At 39.2% G+C, this 18,737-nt stretch overlaps 1 pseudogene; it reads right to left on the minus strand.

Annotated features, from left to right (window-relative positions):
* Positions 1-5,253: 5,253 nt before the first annotated feature.
* On the minus strand, positions 5,254-5,866 carry LOC101339598 (protein lin-28 homolog A pseudogene; annotated as a pseudogene).
* Between the last annotated feature and the right edge of the window lie 12,871 nt (positions 5,867-18,737).

The raw sequence follows: 18,737 nt of genomic DNA on the forward strand, positions 1-18,737 counted from the left end.
GGCTAGCATTAGGCCAAAAAGCAAGTGTGAAATGTCAAAAGCTGGCAAGTATGTGGGAAAAAGGAAGCTCTTGGAAACTCATAAAACTTGATCAGGGAGGCAAGTTGTCACGATTTCCTGAACCTGCTTATGACCAAGCAATTCTATTTTTTAATTTTTGTATAACCTGTATGTTCTGAAATTTCCTCTCAGTGAACACGAAGAAATGCTGCTATGAAAGTAATAGGCAGACCATAGGGAGGATAAAGGGCCAGCGTCACCCTAAGCAAAAGTCAGGGAAGGGTGGAGATTCTTAATCTCTAAGAATTTCAAATGTCTGTGTGATTAAAAAAAAAAAATTCTTAATAATTGAAAATATTTGTGGGATGAAAAGGACCATACATAATGTCTACTGATGAGCCACAGACTGGAAGAAAATGTTTGATAGGAAAATGTGACTATCCTTACTATATACAAGGGAAAAAACTTTAGCAGCTTAGCTCCCTGGGAAAAAACCACAGGGAAAAGGGATTGAGAGAGGAGGAGTTCTGATTAGTCAATAAATTGGGGAATAGCTCAGTCTTGCTTGTAACCATGGCAATACAATTTAAAACAATGCTAATACATCCAGGGTTAGGGAGGAAGTGAGGACACAAACTCAATGGAAATGGCCATAGCCCTTCTCTGGGGCTGCAGCCCACGCTTCTCTTCCCCATGGCTCATCCACACCTGAATGGAGAGGTTTCCCAGGCCTTGCAGGAGGGGCCAGAGCCACAAGATGGCATGAGAGTGGCCCCTGGCTTTCACTGTGTGGCAGTCACTTGCCAACCACCAACACATACATTGCATTGTTACCTCTAGAAATTGTTTTATTGCACTGAGTCATGGTAATTTGGGGCTTGTTAGTACTACACTAAGTAATGCCTTAGGTTCCTAAAATAGGGGCAACAGTCATGGAAAAGAATTTTCTAGTAGGTGATTAAGCGACTTTTTTCATTTTGTTTTTGGTAAAAACAAGTACAGCAAGAAGGCTTGAATATTTTGCTTTATTTTACAGAGCAGTGTGTCAGGATTCATATCTTCTGTTTGGCACTATAAACTGAAGTAATTTTTGAAAAAATTAGTAGTTAATATCTCACATTTCTCTCTTTTATTGCATATTTGATGGATTTTTAATAATTTAGACTTAAGAAACTTTTAGATCTGAAATGTAGCCTTGGGGATATGCAAGGCCAGAACCTCAAAAATATCCAGGAGCTTAAAATAACTTGCCCCAAATCATCCAACTAATAGATTTAGTGAAGTTCTTTTGGAGATCATCATGGATTGACTCCATGATAAGGATAATATTAGAATATGCTGAAATGAATGAAATCTAGAAAACAATTTCTCCGTAAAGAAATAGGAACTTACAGGGACAATATACATTCTGAATAAAAAGTTACTAAATTCCAATGTCTTTAAATGAGGTGGGAGGTGTAATATTAAGACAGGCTGGGACCTAGGACCTGGGACCTGGGACCTTTTGCTACAGTGCTTGTACCTGGACAAACGTCTCCTTGCACAACAGAATACAAAGAAACTATGAGGGACTAAAAATAATTGCATGAATGTGCACTTGGGAAAAATTATGAACAATAAGATACAAAAAGACCAGAAACCCAATTGCCACTTCTGAGTTATCAGGAGAAAATCAGGGTACTGTGCATGATCCCTGCACAGGGTACCACCAAGGGGGTGAGCAGACCACCTAAGCCATCCCTCCAGCCCAATCCATGGATCTGCCCCATTCCTCACCCCATTTAAGGGACCAGTTCCCCACCCTTCACAGGGAGTGAGCAAAGGAAACTGTTAACTTGTTTTCTCATGCTTCATTGAGTACCAATAAAGCCTTGCCTGAATTTCTCATCTGGCCCATTATCAATTTCTATTGATTGAAGGGTCCAAGAACCTGGGTCAGTAACAATATTACTGGTAATAAATTTTTTATTAACTTGGATAACCTGAAGGTTAGAGTAGAATAATATGAATAGCTTGTGTGCGTGTGTTTGTGCATATAAATATCTCCTGCCTTTTGATGTCAGATATCTCTGGCATAAATCCTAAATCCAAAAACTGACTAGCTGTTAATTTTTGGAAAAAGTACTGAATCTTTGAATATGAGTTCTCCCCCTTCACCCACCAGTAACAATATATAACAGTGAGTCATTGTGAGGGCAAGTTCTTAGCATCCAGCCCGAAATGAAGGTGGTACTTGCCCAGTGTTAGTTGCCACTGGTCACTGTCACCCCCAGAGGCTCTGGCAGAAGGTGTTGATCTGGCCACCCTGACTCAGCTACACAACAGGATAGATCCATACCTCCTCTACTGATGGATCTTCTGGGTGATTGATTCTCCAGCTGGTGGTTGGCTCTGATTGAGGAAGTTACCTGCATTTCACCATTACTCGCTCCAGCTGCCCAGACCACTGGAAGGAAGCTACTAGTGATTGCTGGAGTGTACATGGCCAATATTTGGCCTTCCTTTTTGGAGAGATTTTGTGCGTTATCTCTGCATTTGGATGTGTGCTCTTTCCCTTCTGCTCGCTTTCTTTCTTTCTTTCTTTCTTTTTTCAGTACCAATAAGTCTTTATTCATTGTATTTTCCCAAGGAAAAGAAGGGGAAGGGAAAAGGGTCAGTATGTGTGTTACAAAGTGATAGCAAATGGGAAAGGAAGTACCTGGTACAGCAAAATCAACCGTCAAATAAACGTTGCCCAGATGGGGTTGCCAAAGCCCAAGGGGGCTCAGTCTCCTGCAGTTCAGTAATGAGGGGAAGGGATGAGGAAAAGAACAGACAGGTACATGCTTTTCTACCCTCCCTCCCTCCCTCCCCATAAATTCAAGATTTCACACAAAGCTTTGGTTTCTATTAGTAAACATGGAGTTACATTCGTCCGTCTCCTATTAAACAATCTTGTGGCCACTTTGACATAAGTTTCTTGCACCTGCATGAAAGTTCCTGAGGGACTTGGATATACATTCATCCTTCCTTTCGTGGTCTCCCAACCCCACTTTCTACATGGACATCCCCCTCATTGCTCCTTACTACCCTAGGATTAGAGATTAAATCCATCCAAAGACAGCAGTCTGTCTGGCATGAATCACATCAAGGAATGGTCATGACTCAGGAGATTGGGAACAAGGGATGGAGAGTTCTTAGCTTCTTCAGGATTTCTGCACAAGTCATTTAATCGCAGACACCCCACAAATTAAACATATAGGTATATGGGCTATTTTTTAGGGGCGGTATGAAGGGGGAAAGAAGAGGGGGTAGGAATCCAGTTTTTAGGACAGAAGATCTTGTTCGAAATAGGAAATAGAGGAAGGGGAACACAAAAGAAAGTGTGGCTCAAGACCACCCACTTCAAGAAGAGGGGCCCCCAAGCTTATGTTTCAGGTCTTTTTGGCTGGTGCAGAACCTTTTGTCAAAGATACTTTGGCTATTTTTCTCAATATAACAAGAAGTTTTTAAACAATAAAACCCCAAAAGAACATGGAGAAGACCAACACATTATATTTACACAAACTAGGCCACCTAGCAGTCACCAAATCAGCTACTTGTGAAGTCCTATGAAGCCCAGACAAATACAATAACTAGAGGGGGGCAGCAACTGGGGGAGACAAAAACCCAGGATCAGACACACATCACCCAATGTGTTCTCTTGCATTTGCCCCTTACAACACAGTGAGGTAGGTTTGCAGTGATCTCACAGCATGTAAATGAAGCCCTCTTTTCTCCTTTAGCTACCATGACACTAATCTCTGTTGCAGCAGGGCAGGACACTGGCTCTGGGAACCACAAAGAAGCCATCGCTCTGGAAGCCAAGGGTGAAAAGCACAGAATTATTAAAGGTTAAGGATCTTGTCCTTGCTTCATATGTCCATCCCTGGGAAGCTCAAGATGGGTACAGAGGCATCGTTCTTAAAACTGGTCCCTACCAACTCACATTTTTTACAAAAATGCACACAATATACCCTATTGTGCATGGTAGGCCTAGCCCAATCCAGTGAAGGATGGATCTGGTATGTAAAGTAAGTCAGTGCCCTGGAATTAGAGGTCTGGAACAGGAATCCTTTATCACACATACCGATGACCTCTGCCTAATCTTGGCTTCCCCTCTCTGCACTTTTTACCTGGACCAGCCTCTCCTAACCTCTCTGTACCACCTTTTTCTATTCAGACCAATTTCCAGTCTTTCAGTAGAAGGAGACCAAGTCATGGGGCAACCCAGTTGAAACCTAGTCTCCTGTGAAACACTGAAGATGGAGGGGTTCCAAGAGGACACTATGGCAGAAAAGCCAGATCTAATTGACAAAAATGAGGTAGTTCAATAGGCTATACACTCCAAAGAGTTGTTCTCGCTGGTGATACAGCAACAAAAAGTATTCCTGCTGTGTAGACCTGCAGCTTCTGCTGACTTATCCCTGAGATCGCTCACATACCTGAGAACACAGTGCAGGAATGAGGGCCTTAGATTAAAATACACAAAAATAGAAAACCAGAATATTTATATTATGAAAAAAAGTTAAAATGCACAAGATACATCATTTACACATAGCTAGTGCAGTTGGCATCCTGGAGAAAGTGGGACCCAATGTACAGTCATCCAAGGGAGCAAATAAATAAAATTGTATTGGCCCAGAATGGGATGGGAATGAACTGAGAAGCAGCAGGTCTACAGCTGTAACCACAACCATCCCTTTTGCCTATCATCACAACCCACTGCTTGGGACAGTTCTCAGCACTCCATCCCAAGAGGGGGCTATGAGGAGACAAGATGTGGAAAACCTTGCCTTACTACTGAGATATTTCCTCCACAGATGGTGGTGGCTTGTGGGTTTAGGTATATCAATCTGGTCTCATGCTTAATCTTTTCACTCTGGCATGGGAAATATTATTCCATACTCTTATTTAAGAGTAAAACAACTTTCCTATCCAGGCCACTTTCAAAAGCTGGAGATTCTGAGGGTGGAGACTCAGATAAAGTATGCAGGGAGGGTTACCCCCCAAAGCCCTCACGTGCATTTGGATAGAGCATGATTGGAGTTCCTTTGCCTCAGCCCTTCTCCCAAACCAAGAGGGAAGACGGCGTGACGTTACGAACCAGCCTGAGATATATGGCAGTGCCAGCTGCCCCCTACCCACCCTGTCCCCACTTTCTCCACTCTACCAATTGATGCCTGTTCCTCAAAACTTCCTGATCACAAAAGGATAGCCCCCACCTGCTGTGGCTCAATTCTGGGCCTCTGGGAGTATGGCAGGGCTATGGATCTCTTCTTCCTCCTCCCGAAAGTAGGCTGGCTTTCCCTGTGAGCTGGGAGTTTGCTGGGCCTTCAGTGGACACGAGGCTACCATATGGTTGATGCTCTGGCAGAAGTGGCACTTGGGCTGGGGTGGCCATTTGCATTCCCTGGCATGGTGGTCTAGACCTCCACAGTTGTAGCACATATCTCCCTTGATCTGCGTTTCTAAATGTTCTTCCCTTTGGGTTGCCTCTCACTCCCAATACAGAACATCCCACCAGGGCCAGTGACTTGGATAGATTCCAGGCTCGTGGCAGACTTCTTAGAGGTGAACTCCACGGCCTCACCCTCCTTCAGGCTCTGGAAGCCCTCCATGTGCAGCTTACTCTGGTTCACAAAGACATCCATGGGGGGGTTGAGTGCGACCCTGCGGTGGGCAGTCATGGCTAGGAAGCCGAATCCCATGCACATATTGAACCACTTACATAGCCAGCACCATGCAGCAGCTGCGGCTCCTCAGTGGCCCCAGCCGCGGACTCCGGTGCCTCCTCTGGCCCCTTGGCGCACCCACCTGCAAACTGCTGGTTTGACACGGAGCCCATGGTAGTTGGCAGAGTCCGAGGCCCTGGGCCCCTGGTCAGGCAACTACAGGCCCAGAGAAGTCTGGAGGCAAAGGGGTGGTTCGGAGAATAGACTGCTACATCTTCCCCAGCACAATAGCGGTGGGAGAGCCCACAGCTGTTTTTGGCTTGCTTTCTCTTTCTGGACTGTGGCTATGCTTCTTCTTTTTATTATTTATTTGACAGTTGTTTAAGGCCTTGTATTTTCATCATCTTTTCATAAGTATACTTTAAAAAGCTTTAAATAGAACTGTAAGCATCTTGGGGTAAGACGGTGATTGAACTGTTTTTCTGCTCTGTCCACAACAAGTACAACATAGATATGCAATATTTTTGCTTGGTTTATTTCCTTTTCAATGATAGTAAGATTATGGAAATCACTTTTGGGCAACTTGAAATTTCTCAACTTGTGTTTTAAAAAATGTGTCCAGTTGGTAAGGGAGACAGTGACCACCTTCACTCTTGCTCTAAAAAATACACAAAATAAAACAAAAAAAAAAACTGGCACTGTTTCTAAAGAGCATCTTTGGTTATTCTCCAAGCCAAAACAGACTACTATTTAAAAGGTAACTGTTCATTATATTGGATTAACCATAAGAAATTGCCAATAATCCACTGGCTTTGATTCACAGAAAAATAGACAAGATGAAAAGAAAGAGGGCTATGTACCAGATGAAGGAAAAAATTAAAATCCCAGAAAAACAACTAAATGAAGTGGAGATAGGCAACATTCCAGAAAAAGAATTCAGAATAATGACAGTTAAGAGATCCAGGACCTCGGAAAAGGAATGGAGGCAAAGATTGAGAGGATGCAAGAAATGTTTAACAAAGACCTAGAAGAATTAAAGAACAAACAAACAGAGATGAACAATACAATAACTGAAATGAAAACTACACTAGAAGGAATCAATAGCAGAATAACTGAGGCAGAAGAATGGATAAGTGACCTGGAAGACAGAATGGTGGAATTCACTGCTGTCGAACAGAATAAAGAAAAAAGAAGGAAAAGAAATGAAGACATCCTAAGAGACCTCTGGGACAACATTAAACGCAACAACATTCATATTATAGGGGTCCCAGAAGGAGAAGAGAGAGAGAAAGGACCAGAGAAAATATTTGAAGAGATTATAGTTGGAAACTTCACTAACATGGGAAAGGAAATAGCCACCCAAGTCCAGGAAGTGCAGAGAGTCTCAGGCAGGATAAAACCAAGGAGAAACATGCCGAGACACATAGTAATCAAATTGGCAAAACTCAAAGACAAAGAAAAATTATTGAAAGCAGCAAAGGAAAAATGACAAATAACATACAAGGGAACTCCCATTAGGGTGACAGCTGATTTCTCAGCAGAAACTCTACAAGCCAGAAGGGAGTGGCATGATATACTTAAAGTGATGAAAGGGAAGAACCTGCAACCACGATTACTCTACCAGGCAAGGATCTCATTCAGATTCAACAGAGAAATCAAAAGCTTTACATACAAGCAAAAGCTAAGAGAATTCAGCACCACCAAACCAGCTCTATAACAAATGTTAAAGTAACTTCTCTAAGTGGGAAACACAAGAGAAGAAAAGGACGTACAAAAACAAACCCAAAACAATTAAGAAAATGGTCATGGAAACATACACATCGATAATCACCTTAAATGTGAATGAATTAAATGCTCCAACCAAAAGACACAGGTTTGAAGAGTGGATAAAAAAACCAAGACCCATATATATGCTGTCTACAAGAGACCCACTTCAGACCTAGGGAAACACACAGACTGAAAGTGAGGGGATGGAAAAAGATATTCCATGCAAATAGAAATCAAAAGAAAGCTGCAGTAGCAATACTCATATCAGATAAAATAGACTTTAAAATAAAGAATGTTACAAGAGACAAGGAAGGACGCTACATAATGATCAAGGGTTCAATCCAAGAAGAAGATATAACGATTATAAATATATATGCACCCAACATAGGAGCACCTCAATACATAAGGCAACTGCTAACAGCTATAAAAGAGGAAATTGACAATAACACAATAATAGTGAGGGACTTTAATACCTCACTTACACCAATGGACAGATCATCCAAAATGAAAACAAATAAGGAAACACAAGGTTTAAATGACACAATAGACCAGATAGATTTAATTGATATTTATAGGACATTCCATCCAAAAAGAGCAGATTACACTTTCTTCTCAAATGCGCATGAACACTCTCCAGGATAGATCACATCTTGGGTCACAAATAAAGCCTCAGTAAATTTAAGAAAATTGAAATCATATCAAGCATCTTTTCTGACCACAACGCTATAAGATTAGAAATCAATACAGGGAAAAGAACATAAAAAACACAAACACATGGAGGGTAAACAATATGTTACTAAATAACCAAGAGATCACTGAAGAAATAAAAGAGGAAATCAAAAAATACCTACAGACAAATGACAATGAAAACACGACAATCCAAAACCTATGGGATGCAGCAAAAACTGTTCTAAGAGGGAAGTTTATAGCTATACAAGCCTACCTCAAGAAACAAGAAAAATCTCAAATAAACAATCTAACCTTACACCTAAAGGAACTAGAGAAAGAAGAACAAAAAAAAACACAAAGTTAGCAGAAGGAAAGAAATCAAAAAGATCAGAGCAGAAATAAATGAAATAGAGACAATAGCAAAGATCAATAAAACTAAAAGCTGGTTCTTTGAAAAGATAAACAAAACTGATTAGCCAGACTCATCAAGAAAAAGAGGGAGAGGACTCAAATCAATAAAATTAGAAATGAAAAAGGAAAGTTACAACAGACACCACAGAAATACAAAGCATCCTAAGAGACTACTACAAGCAACTCTATACCAATAAAACAGACAACCTGGAAGAAATGGACAAATTCTTAGAAAGGTATAACCTCCCAAGACTGAACCAGGAAGAAATAGGAAATATGAAGAGACAAATCACAAGTAATGAAATTGAAACTGTGATTAAAAATCTTCCAACAAACAAAAGTCCAAGACCAGATGGCTTCACAGGTGAATTCTATCAAACATTTAAAGAAGAGCTAACACCCATCCTTCTCAAACTCTTCCAAAATATTGTGGAGGAAGGAACACTCCCAATCTCATTCTATGAGGGCACCATCACCCTGATACCAAAACCAGACAAAGATACTACAAAAGAAGAAAATTACAGACCAATATCACTGATGAATATAGATGCAAAAATCTTCAACAAAATACAAGCAAGCAGAATCCAACAACACATTAAAAGGATCAGGGGCTTCCCTGGTAGCACAGTGGTTGAAAGTCTGCCTGCCGATGCAGGGGACACGGGTTCGTGCCCCGGTCCAGGAAGATCCCACATGCCGCAGAGTGGCTAGGTCCGTGAGCCATGGCCGCTGAGCCTGTGCGTCCCAAGCCTGTGCTCCGCAACGGGAGAGGCCACAACAGTGAGAGGCCCGTGTACCGCAAAAAAAAAAAAAAAAAAAAAAGGATCATACACCATGATCAAGTGGGATTTGTCCCAGCAATACAAGGATTCTTCAATGTATGCAAAACAATCAATGTGATACACCATATTAACAAATTGAAGAATAAAAACCATATGATCATCTCAATAGATGCAGAAAAAGCTTTTGACAAAATTCAACAACCATTTATGGCAAAAACTCTCCAGAAAGTGACCATAGAAAGAACCTACCTCAACATAATAAAGGTCATATACGACAAACCCGCAGCAAACATCATTCTCAATGAGAAAAACTGAAAGCATTTCCTCTAAGATCAGGAACGAGACAAGGATGTTCACTCTCACCAGGAAGCAACCTAAATGCCCATCGACAGATGAATGGATAAAGAAGATGTGGTACATGTATACAATGGAATATTACTCAGCCATAAAAAGGAATGAAATTGGGTCATTTGTTGAGACATGGATGGGTGTAGAGACTGTCATACAGAGTGAAATAAGTCAGAAAGAGAAAAACAAATATCGTATATTAACGCATGTATGTGGAACCTAGAAACATGGTACAGATGAACCGTTTTACAGGGCAGAAGTTGAGACACAGATGTAGAGAACAAACTTATGGACACCAAAGGGGGAAAGCCACGGCAGGGGTGGTGGGGTGGTGGTGTGATGAATTGGGCAATTGGGATTGACATGTATACACTGATGTGTATAAAATTGATGACTAATAAGAACCTGCTGTATAAAAAAGAATGTGTCTTCTTGATAAAATGTTTAAAATAAGAAAAAAATAAAAAAATAAAAATCACACACACACGAAAATAATAATCCTCTTTTTTTTTATTTACTACAATGGAAATTCCATATATTTCAATCCAATTCTTCCTCTTACTGTGAACACTCAGATTCACCCATCACATTAACAGGAGAGACTTAATAGAAAGCATGCTGTTAAAATCTGAGTTTTTCCAACATCAAGAGAAACAAAAAATTACACTTGCTTCTAGGATATAGATGCTTTTCTTTTTAAAGTGTTACTGAGCTCAGGTTCGGCTACTCGCAGCTCAAAAGCCATTAATTGAGAGGCAAGTGTCAGTAGAAAGGAAAGGTGCTTTATTCAGAAAAATCAGCAATCTGGGGCGAAGGTGGACTCATGTTCTGAGACCAACTCTGAAGATTCTGCTCAGCCATGACAATTTTTAAAGGGAGAAAGGGGAAACAATTTCAGTTAATCATTAAGGTAGGAGGTCAGATTCTTCATCATTTTTCCATTGCATGCAGACCTGCTGCCTTCTCCTGATCTTCCTTTGGATGCTATCTTGATTGCATGGTTCCGCTGCACATTTGCTAAGGGGGAAGCTGGGGGTAGAGAGTTAGTCATTCTTTAACCACTTAATTCTCCATTCTTACTTCTTTTAATCCAGGAAAGGAATCAACAGGTTAGGCAAGGCATTGTGTACATTCAGTGGAGCAGAAGTCAGGAGTTAGGTTAAATGTTACCTAGTGATCTCATTTTTATGATTAAGGTTTATGGAAAACAGGATGTACAAACAGAAAAAGGGGCAAAAGAGCTGCTTACAAAAGTAACAGTGCAAAGATGAAAGTTTAGTAGGTAATATTTATTCTAGAAGGGCTGTGGTGTTGGAAAAAGGCAGTCAGATTATTTGCTTAACAAATCTATTCTGGGTTTGTAAGAGTAGAGTTAAAATGTGATTGACAGCTTCAACTTTATTTAAATTGATAAGAATTCCCAAATTATTAGGGGCAGTAAATATTCCTTTACACATATAAAAAGAATTTGTGGATTCATCTCTAAAATGTGAACTCTTCTAAAATACGTTGCATTTCAAAGTATGTTAAAAACCCAGTCATTGGGCTTCCCTGGTGGCGCAGTGGTTGAGAGTCCGCCTGCCTATTCAGGGGACATGGGTTCGTGCCCCGGTCTGGGAAGATCCCACATGCCGCGGAGCGGCTAGGCCCGTGAACCATGACCGCTGAGCCTGCGCGTCTGGAGCCTGTGCTCCGCAACGGGAGAGGCCACAGCAGTGAAACCCAGTCATCATTTAGGAGAATTAGCAAGAGATTGAAGAGATTGCTGAACCAGTAGAAAAAAAATGTGACTTTATAGTGATGCTGTCTGGATTTTGAAGGAATAAAGCTGGCAGGAAAATAACTCTTGGGAGAGCACAGGGTAAGCAGAAGCCTGTTCAAGTTCGTGGAGCTTAGAGCTTGGTCAAGTGTTGGGATTCATTTAAAGAAAAAAGAATACATAAGTGTGACTATAATACTTTTATGAAAGTATTATTGGTAATGTCATATAAATTTTTGATATTGCTGTCAAATTAAGGAGACTGCTGTTTCAGTTCTCCTGTGTCTGAATTATAAAATTTCAAGGTATTTCAATTATTCCCTAGACCAATGATCAGTTTATCATGTCTCATTGCAGCAGCATCTTCAAAGTCTTTTCTGTCTTTGCAATCTTTGTTAAAAAAAGTATTTTGTGTCAAATCAGTGAGGAATTTATTTTTCCAATGAACTCATATGGTTTGCTCCTTTTCATTAACTGGATTATCAAATAATCCAAGAGTTTATCACTCTTTTGAAATGTTCTGTTAATGAATTATTGCTTTGGTACGATTTATGTGCTGTTTCATATGATGTGTCGAAAGTTCATCAAATATCCCACGATGTGATCTATTGTATTGGAATGCACAAAACACACAACTTCACACACACATATCTATTCACGGCTTGTAGCATGGCTATGAGTTTCTGTGTGACAATCACAGGAATTATTCTAAGTTCTATTACTTCTGATTCCTATCCAGAAAAGTATTTGGGGGTGTTTGAATTTTGTTCAAGTATATACATCAAACATATTCCTAAGAGGAGACCTATGGTAATCACATCTTCTACCTAAAATTTTATGCATCTGGTAATTGGAAGAATTTTCCACAGACTGGCTTCTGGCTCTGTCCATGTCACATATGATTTTCTAAGACATTCCACAGGCCACTCCCAGGAATGTGAAAGGGACCAGTGCAAAGGGAGGTTCCTGAAGCTTAAGCCTCATTCATTTTTTGGAAATTCACCTCTGGCTGTAAACAGGACTCAAGTCTCTGTCACTTTCCTCCCTCTGTCCCATCAACAGAGCCCTAGTTGCAGCCTTCATTGGGTCACTCCAGAATTACTGAGAAAGCTGCCTAGCTGGATTCTCTGTACCTTGGGTTTGCTTCTTATCTATTATGATTATGTTAGTCCACCACTTAAAACCTTTCCATGGTTATTAATCATGTAAGATCAAATGGTTTAGCTATTCAGAAAGGTCAATAACATGCTGACACACAGTCTCATTTCTCTATGATTTGGATTCTTTGTAGTTTCTCTTAATGTGCCCTAAGCTTGAAAACTCCTTTCCTTTATGTGTGCTGGTATATTTCTGTTAAGATGTCCTCTTCTCCCCACTTTGTGCACCTTACTTAAGGATTATCTACTTCTCTGCCAACACTCAGCTTGAATCTCACCTTATTAGGACATTTTCCTGTAACCAAGCTCTGTACCCTGACTGCCCCCCCAACTCACACCCCCACTGGACAATTCCCTCCATCCTGCCACCACTTACCTTGTACACATCCTTGTAATTCACTTCCCACCCTATAGTATGATTAGTTAATGCTAATTGTTGCCCTGTGTCTATTCCCCAAAACTTTAGTTTTGAGAAAGGGAAAAAATAGCCCCAGATGTCCAGGCAGCTGGCCATGTTATTCTCCTGGTGGACTTAAGCAATCTTATAGAACACCAGCCTCAGACAAGGTCCCTCTGAGGCCACTTCACCATCACGTGAAATACAGACAAAAAATGTCCCTGTGCCACGCACAAAATAACAAACACCCCCATTTGGCTGAAATGAGTGGCTTCAATTTCTTGATCAATTACAACCTTTATCATCTTCTAGTCTGGGCTGCGTTCCCCTGGATAAGATGAATTGGGATACCCAGTTAGAGAACTGCCTCCGCTTTCTGGCATCCCAAACAGGACAAACTCCTGCTTCCTCTGACCCTCTCTTGACTCACTCAGCCAGAATCCAAATCATACACTGAGTTCTTTCCAGCAGCCTCTCATGGAGTTGCCATGATTCCCTATAGTGCATGTTCTCTCTCACTGCAAGGAATAACCAAACCAACTTGTCCAACTACAGGGATGCTACTGCTGGTCTTTGGTGGAGGGCACTGACAGAAATAGAAGTTCTGGGAGCTTCTTGCCTTGCCTGGCAGGCTTGGCCCAGTGATGATGCCCACATCTGAGGCCCTGTGCCTCCACCTACACCAGGTGCCACCTGCCCTGGCAAGAAGGTAAGTTCATGCTGAGTTAAACTTCTTTCTTTCCTTGAAGCCTTCTGTCATTGTGTTTATTATGTTTTCTTAGGAATCAGGTCCCTTGGGATTTTGTTATTAGGCCAGGTTTGCATTGTTCTTTGGCAAAACTGTTTTTTAGGTCCTAACACCTGCTAGTCTAATGGCCTGTCTGCTTTTTGAATTTAGTTTTGTCTGCTTGAAACCAGGATATTTTGTCTGGCCCCAGTAGGTGATGTGTGTTTTTTGTCAAGCTCCAGAGATACAGAAATACACAAGAGCTGTCCTTACAGACTCTTGGCAGTTTTTTTGGGGTCTTTTCAGTATAAACCATACCTCCTTCAGGCTGACCTCTTGCCTTTCTTATGCTTTATCTTTAGGAGTCCAATTCTTGTGCATATCTTTCTAACTAGCACAATTGCACAAAAACAATTTGAAACCACAGAGGCCACTTTAGAGAATGTTTAATATGGATGAAATTGTTCATTTGAGCAGCACTTTAGAACAAAAGGAAACAAAATTCCAACTGTTCAATAGTCTGCTTTCTTTAATTGGTCCAAGGAGGCAATTTAGGCCCAAAATTTGCCTTAAATATTCTTTAGCTAAAGCTAATGAAAAATGTGAGAAACAATCTCTCTAAGCAGCATCTTTAAATAGTGTTCAGGATTAGCTACTGCTGACATTTCCAAAGAACTTCCCACCTTTTCTTGATCTTTTGAAGCCAAAAAATGCAGATCTGATCATAAAGAAAAATTGGCTGGCACATCATCCCGTTGCATGAACTTCAACATTTGGCTGGACATTTTCTAGAGACTTTAGGAACCAAGAATTAAAAAAGGCCTCATGAGCGAATTGCCTTATTTGTCTGAAAGAGAGACCATCTTATTTAAGTGAGAGGATCCCCCGTTCATTTTCTTTCTTGGGGACTTAAATGTGGGCCTTTTGGTCAGATGACTTGGTAAAATTCTCAGAGACCCACATTATGTCAAAACCAGTTGCATGACACTCTCTTTCATGTGTGTATATGTCAAAATCTTTTAAAAAATACTTCTAAATTTTCTTCCCTGTCCTTACAGAAGTAGATAATTAGCTATTTGTTTAAAGACTGCTTCCTCGCATCTTTTTTGTTTCCCCTTTCTTGAGAAACTTTATAGATTAACTGATAAAAATAATCCTTCAGTTGTTATGTGCATATTCTAGGAATATTTAGTTCAAATGAACACTCAAAATTGTCTAAAAAAGAAAGAAAAAAGTTATCAAGCTACATTTCTCTTTGTAGACACTGAAAAGTATATTTACATAAAAGCCTTTGTGACTACAACTACAAGATAATAAGAAGAGACTTCAACTTCAAAATAGAAGAAAACCTTGACATGATTCAGGGTCTTTAACAATTAGTTCACTAAAAAAAAAGAAATAAAGATAGTATAATATTTTGAATTGTTTAAGACCAAGGTTCGATTACTTGTGATTCAAACTCTCAACATTGCTTTAGAAAGTTTCCATTATTTTCATAATTATTTTTAATTAAAAAAAATTATTGATGTATAGTTGATTTACATTGTTGTGTTACTTTCAGGTGTACAACAAAGTGATTCAGATATATCTATATCTATATCTATATCTATATATCCCTGTGCTATACAGTAGGACCTTGTTGTTTATTTATTTTATATATAGTAGTTTGTGTCTGCTAATTCCAAACTCCTAATTTATCCCTCCCCCCCTTTCCTCTTTGGTAACCATAAGTTTGTTTTCTATGTTTTTGAGTCTGTTTCTGTTTTGTAAATAAGTTCATTTGTATTTTAGGTTCCACATATAAGTGATAAATGATATTTGTCTTTCTCTGTCTGACTTACTTCACTTAGTATGATAATCTCTAGGTCCATCCATGTTGCTGCAAATGGCATTATTTCATTCTTTTTTATGGCTGAATAGTATTCCATTGTATATATATACCACATCTTTTTTTTTAGTCACATTTCATTTCAAAATTTTATTCCTGCGCCAAATCTATACATTAGCTATAATTACTGCCAACCCGTGACCACAAGTGGATATGGGAGTCCAAGTAAAAAATTAGGAGAGGGAGAAAGTATACCACATCTTCTTTATCCATTCAGCTGTTGATGGATACTTAGGTTGTTTCCATGTCTTGGCTATTGTAAATAGTGCTACTATGAACATTGGGGTGCATGTGTCTTTTTGAATTAGAGTTTTCTCCAGATATATGCCCAGGAGTGGGATTGCTAGATCATATGGTAGCTCTATTTTTAGTTTTTTTAAGGAAGCTCCATACTGTTTTCCATAGTGGCTGCACCAATTTACATTTCCACCAACAGTGTAGGAGGGTTCCCTTTTCTCTACACCTTCTCCAGCATTTATTATTTGTAGCCTTTTTGATGATGGCCATGCTGACCAGAGTGATGTAATACCTCACAGTAGTTTTGATTTGCATTTCTCTAATAATTAGCAGTTTTTAGTATCTTTTCATGTGTTTATTAGCTATCCGTGTATCTCCTTTGGAGAAATGTCTATTAAGGTCTTCTGCCCATTTTTTTGATTGGGTTGTTTGGTTTTTTGTTATTGAATTGTATGAGCTGTTTGTATATTTTGGAAATTAAGCCCTTGTCAGTCATATTGTTTGCAAATATTCTCTCTCAGTCTGAAGGTTGTCTTTTCATTTTGTTGATGGTTCTCTTTGCTGTGCAAAAGCTTATAAGTTTGATAAGGAAGTCCTAACCACACTGATCAGACAAGAAAAAGAAATAAAACATATCCAAATTGGAATGGAAGAGAGAAAATTGTCATTGTATGCAGATGACTTATAGAAAACCCTAAAGACTCCACATGAAAACTACTAGGACTGATAAACGAATTCAGCAATATAGCAGAATACACGATTAACATACAGAAATCAGTTGCATTTCTTTACACTAACAAGGAAATATCAGAAAGGGAAAGTAAAAAAAGAAAAGAAACCTCTTTTAAAATCACATCAAACAAAACAAAACAAACAAACTTAGGAATAAACCTGACCAAGGAGATGAAAGACTTATGCTGAGAACTATAAAACATTGATAAACGAAATTGAAGATGATTCAAAGAAATGGAAAGATATCCCATGCTCTTTGTTGGAAGAATTAATATTGTTAAAATGGCCATACTATCCAAAGCAATCTACAGATTTAATGTGATCCCTATCAATTACCCATGACATTTTTCAAAGAACTAAAACAAATAATCCTAAATTTATATGGAACCACAAAAGACCCAGATTCACCAAAGCAATCTTGAGGAAAAAGAACAAAGCCAGAGGCATAACCTTCCAGACTTCATCCAATACTACAAAGTTACAGTAATCAAAACAGCATGGTACTGGCACAAAAACAGAAACATAGATCAATGGAACAGAATAGAGAGCCCAGAAATATACCCACACACCTACAGTCAGCTGATCTTTGACAAAGGAGGCAAGAATATACAATGGAGAAAAGACAGTCTCTTCAGCAAGTGGTGTTGGGAAAGCTGGACAGCTGCATGTAAATCATGAAGTTAGAACACTCCTTCACACCATATACAAAAAACAAACTCAAAATGGCTTAAAGACATGTATAAGACATGACACCATAAAACTCCTAGAAGAGAACCATAGGCAAAACATTCTCTGACATATATCTTATTAATGTTTTCTTAGGTCAGTCTCCCAATGCAATCGATTAAAAACAAAAAATAAACAAATAATTCATAATTTTTAAAAATTAAACATTTTATGTATAAACTTTCACTTAATTAAATACAGTGATAATGTGATTTTTTTATTAATATATTTTTATTTTAGAATAGTATTAGATGTACAGAAAAAATTGTGAAGATAGTACATAGCATTCCCATATACCCCATAGGCAGTTTCCCCTATTATTAACATCTTACTGTAATATGGTATACTTGTCACAAGAAAATGAACCAATATTGGTACATTATTATCAACTAATGTCCATACTTTATTCATCTTGCTTTAGTTTTACCTATATCCAGGATGGCATCCAGGATAGCACATTCCATTGAGTTTTTGTGTCTCCTTAGGTTCTCTGGGTTGTGACAATTTCTCAGACTTTCCTTGTTTTTGATGACCTTGACATTTTTGAGGTGTACTCATCAGATATTTTCCAGAATGTTCCTCGGTTGTGATTTCACTAATGTTTTTCTCAGGATTAGACTAAGCATATGGGTTTTTAAGAGGAAGACTGCAGAGGTAAAGCCATTTTCATTACATCATATTAAGGGTACATATTATCCACATAGCTTATCACTGTTGATCTTAGCCTTGATCACCTGGCTGAGTGATCAGGGTTTTTTGGTTCCTCTACTTTTATTCTCCCTGCCCCCTTGCATATTGTACTCCTTGGAAGGAAGTCATTATGCACAGCCCTCACTTAAGGAGGGGACAGTTTCACTTTGCCTTCTTTAATGTGGAGTATCTGCATATATTACTTGAGATTTTTCTGCAGAGGAAATTAGTCTATTACTACACATTTATTTATTTATCCAATCACTTTGTGTGTGTGTGTGTGTGTGTGTGTGTGTGTTTGTGTGTGTATGTGTTTTAGTATGTCCTTTTTGGGGGGCACAATAAGGTGTTCCAGGCTCTCATCTTGTATATTCCCTGACTCAAGAATAAGCCATTTCTCCAAGGAGTCCTTTTTCCTTTTATTGGAGAATAGTATTAGAAACCAAGATATGAGTGTTAGGTGCTACCAGGGAGTCATTGCTTCCAGATCTTCTTGGCTGAAAGAGCAAGGAAATTTGTAAGTACATATACTATATACGTGTCTATATTTATGGATATTAACAGATCTATAAATATTTTTGTATGTACTCCTCTATATGAAGCTAAACATGAGTTGATACTGATGTCTCCAACTCTAATCCATTACCTATGGATCATTTTAGCCTTCTACCCTTGCTTATATGTAACTTCCTGCTTTAACAGTGAGAACTCTTGCACCCACCCTCTACCATTCAATTCCTTTCTAATTCCATAT

Source organism: Tursiops truncatus, chromosome 2 (genome assembly GCF_011762595.2).
Source record: "Tursiops truncatus isolate mTurTru1 chromosome 2, mTurTru1.mat.Y, whole genome shotgun sequence".
Taxonomy (NCBI): domain Eukaryota; kingdom Metazoa; phylum Chordata; class Mammalia; order Artiodactyla; family Delphinidae; genus Tursiops; species Tursiops truncatus.